Source organism: Sciurus carolinensis, chromosome 1 (assembly GCF_902686445.1).
Source record: "Sciurus carolinensis chromosome 1, mSciCar1.2, whole genome shotgun sequence".
Lineage (NCBI taxonomy): Eukaryota > Metazoa > Chordata > Mammalia > Rodentia > Sciuridae > Sciurus > Sciurus carolinensis.
The window spans coordinates 29,966,771-29,971,374 of NC_062213.1; the positions used below are offsets into that span (position 1 = coordinate 29,966,771).

General features: G+C 33.9%; 1 pseudogene; it reads left to right on the top strand.

The window, feature by feature from the left end:
- The first annotated feature begins 3,373 nt into the window (after positions 1-3,373).
- On the top strand, positions 3,374-4,142 carry LOC124979168 (40S ribosomal protein S24-like; annotated as a pseudogene).
- The last annotated feature ends 462 nt before the right edge of the window (positions 4,143-4,604 follow it).

The window sequence follows — 4,604 nt, forward strand, 5'->3', positions numbered from 1 at the left end:
ATGGATTGAGACTTCTGAAACCTTGAGTACCAAATAAACTTTTCCTCCTGTAAAATTGTTCTTGTTAGGTCTTTTAGACACAGCAATGAAAAAAGCTGACTAAAACATTAAGTATAGAGGGAAGTGCCCTCTATGGGAAGAAAAATTGGGCTCAACTTTGTCACGGTAAAGTTGTAAAATACACATTATATTTTAATCCCTTAGTATTTAATTTCCCAAAATTTTTCCTAAATATTGACATAGATAAATATACAAAGTGATATTTACAAAGCTATTTATTGAGGCATTATTGGTAGTAGTAAAATATTTGAACCTAAATGCCTAGTAGTTGTGACTCAGACAAACATTATTTATGCTAATCTCTCACAGAGTTGTTGGTCTTTATATTTGCTAGAAATCATCCTTAATTCTTATATACCTGTATATAGCAAAAGAGTCCTGGAAACAACTTTACAAATGACCCTATTCCTTTAACCCCATTAAAATTAGATAAGTGCAATTGCTTTTAGGGAGAAAAACAAAGAATAGCAGGAAGTTTCTATTTTCTATATCTAATCTTATAGTATTATAAGACTATTTAAATTATCTGCATTAGGTAAAAAATAAAAACTTGGGGAAATTTTGAGAAATTGATTACAACCCTTCATATTAACCTATTCTGAAAATGGATCTATTCTAGATCTATTCTTCTATTCTGTATGAATGATTTAAAAATTCATACATTTTCCAAACTAATCCCACAATAAATTTCTCTCTCTCAACCTTGGCTACTCTGAAATAGCACAGGCTCAGATTTTCCTTAGGTTGGGTCGGTGTCTTACAGCCCAGAAAGATCATTTACCAATCACTAGATAAATAGGATCATTACAAGCTACATTCTAATACATGATCATTCAATGACATAATAATCCCTCTAGAGTGTTAAATGAGTAAAATATGTGTAAGAACATGAGATTTGATGATACAACTGTCTGCTTGTATATGAGGCATCAGCCTTTCATAAGGAATGTTGTTTTTGAAAATGCAGTAAAACAAGTCAAATTGGCAGATGGCTGTGATGATATGGTTTCAGAACATTCTTGAATTTAGATACAAGCATCTAAATGCCATTCCAGTCACATACACCAGAATAACTTCAGTGAGTCCATGAGAGAACTATCACTCAACTTGAAATATTCAAAGTCCAGTCACCTTTAATACCCATCACCCACCCTATAAAGGACTGAATTCCACCCTACATCATTCAGACTCATTTGGCATAAATGAATGTTGATATACCCTCTTGCAGAAAATTTCATATGTGGTGCAAGCTAAAGAAGACATAGATCCAAGAACATGTTCATAGAAATTATGACAAGAATTGAATATTTTCATCAAATCTAATGAAGCTGTGCTTACATGGCACATTGTTGATGCTGCCTAGAAACAAACCTAAAAACATTCAAGTTGTACTGCTCCTGGATGCCACATCACCCCTTCTTATTTAAATTACTGTGAGAATTCTGTCTTATTCTTACCACCAAACCCCTATCCCTCTAAACAGATTTTGATGAATATTATTATAAAAAAATAATACCATTGTTATTAGAATAGTCTCTCCTTATTCACAATGCCATGTGAACCAGTTTGAAAATATTAAAAGTTCCAAAAATAAACAATGTTTTAAATTGCACATCACTCTGAGTAGCATAATGAAATCTACTATCCAGTTCCATCCCACTCAGAATGAATCATTCTTTTATCCAGAATATTCACATTGTATACACTACCCTCCTGTAGCAGTCTTAGTTATCAGATCAACAGTCTCTGGATCACAGTGTTTATATTCAAGTAGTCTTCATTTTACTTAATACTAGAAACAAAGCATAAGAGCACTGATGTTAACAATTTGGATATACCATAGAAAAGCTCTAAAGTGCTTCCTTAAAGTATAACGGTAAAAATATAATAAGATATTTTGAGTGATAGAAAAAGAAAACATTCACAAAATTTTATTACAATGTATTACATTATTTGTTCTGTGTTGTTATTGTTGTTAATTTCTTATTGTGTCCAGTCTACAAATTAATCTTTACTATAGACACATATGTACTGAAAAGCATAGTCTATATAGGACTGGGTTCTATCCAGTTTCAGGCATCCACTCCAGCACTTAGAGTGTATCATCCTTGGATAAAGGGGACTGTAATAAAAGTTTCCTTCTGTCATATTTCCTTGCCACCCCTTCTTTCCTCCCACATTCAGGCAGCAATGGCAGTTTTCCATTTATTCTGCCTTCAAAGGGGAGCCAAGAAGAGATAGTCAGTTCTTTGCCCATATAATTTTCCCCTTCAGTTAAGCATGTGACTAGCTAAGGAAAATTATTTCCCTGGATACATGGCTTCCCGTAGAAGAAACAATATATTGTTTCAGGAGGAAGTACTGATATGCAGAATCTGGGTGAATCACCACTATTCTCAGTTCAATAATCCCAGTAACCAGTGTTCTAAATTTCTCATATGCTTTGATTTAGTCAAAGTATGCACCAAATATGTGCCTTGACATAGAGTACATAAGTTAACTGTGATTGAATTCCATCTCAGCATTATACAAGTTACTCCTTATGTAAAATCAGGAAATCATTCCACCTTTGCTTTACACAGTAGAGATTTCTCTTTACAAGCAGCATTTTCCATTTATTTCAGCCAGTGAAATATTTACACGCTTATATATTAGCATGAAATAAGTACACACATTTATATGAAATATTTACATCCACAACTATGTTATAATACTTTATTTGGGGTTACTAAACTACTAAAAACTAACTCATTCATTTCTACTTTTTCCACTACCATTCTGTATATAGTAAATAATACTGCAAGGTAACACAATGAATCATCTTATGAGATAATGAGGAAATAATGCAGATTTAGAGTTAGTGAATTTGTGTTTTTTTAAAGAAAACTTTCACCAAATATAAGGTAATCTAATCTTAGGTACATCAGTTCATCATTCTATGGCACAGCATATTCAATAACAATAATTGATAGAGAAGAAATTAATAACACTGAGTACTTCATGACAGGTTCTGTCCTAAAGCCTTTCATATATTAACTCATTCTCATAAAAATCTTTGCTTTAGATAATGACTAAAAATATCTCTGATGAAGATTTGAGATACAGAGAAATTAGTAATTTGAATAAAGTCATACAGCTAAATGTGGCAGATCAAGAATTTGAACTCAGGAAATGTGATTTCAAAGTCACATGTTGAATACGACTCTACATTACTCTACATTTCTCAGAATTGAACATGGAATTCTTTATACTATTTTTAAAAGATTTTTCCTAAGGTATGCATGAGATAGCGTATGTAAAACCCCAAGCGAAAATGGAACTGGGAGAGTAGGAAATCAGTATTTATAATCTTAAAGATGGGAAGTTATACAATATACAAAATGACCCCTGGTTGGTGAAATATATTCTATCATCCTGGATTCCATTAAAAAGAGAGTTGTGGAATACCTAAGTGACGGTGCTTCATCATTTTCATATCCACTATGTTGTGAATTCCTCAATGTGACTCTTCAGAAAAAATAAAATATTCCTAGCCAAGAGTATATGGTGCTAACCTAAGAAATTAAAAATGTGCCTCCATCCTCCAGCAAGGAAACAAATAACCCAGTACTTTCCCCAAGTTCTAATCTTAAGAGTCTACGACATCAGCTCTTTTGCTCTCTGGCATCCTGAGGACTGACACAGCAACTATCCAGACCAGGAAGTTCAGGACCAACTGGCGACTGGCGAGGAAACAATTGGTCATTGATGCTCTTCATCCTCTGGGAAGGCAACAGTACCTGAGACAGTACCTGAAACTCAGAAAAAATTAGTCAAAACGTACAAGACTATGCCAGATGTCATCTTTGTATTTGGATTCGGAACTCATTTTGGAGCAGACAAGACATATGCCTTTGGCATGATTTGTGATTCTTTGAATTATGCAAGGAAAAAATGAACCCCAACATAGACTGGCAAGACTTGGCCTGTATGAGATGAAAAAGACTTCAAGAAAACAGCCAGAAGGACACAAACACAGAATGAGAAAAGTCAGGGGGACTGCAAAGGCCAGTGTTGGGGCTGGCCAAAAGCAGGAGTTATGATTCTGCAGTGATTGTGTGAATTTTTCAAGAGGATTAATTAATAAGCTGAAAAACTTTAAAGACCTCAACATCATTCCATAAACCTCCATAGATGGTACTGAATCACTGATCCCAGGTGACATGCAGTTTCTGAAGGCAATAAAAGGGCCTACCTCACTACATTTTACAAATGTCAAGTAGTGGGATTCAGGTTGTGCTTCATTGGAAATTCTGGCACATCTTGAACTTCTGACTCAATTAGTAACAGTACATAAAATCTTCATTGGCATATGAGTTACATTTTTAAAAAATTATCCTATTGGAGTAAGGAGCAAAAGATGATTGAAATTGGGGTCAATATAAATGGAGTTTCTGCAACCATAACTACTGCGTTTTTGTTATTTGGTACAGATGAAAGAAGGAGGGTAACTTCAGATCAAGAATTTGTTTTATAGTTTATTTCTACCCCTCAATTAAGATTTT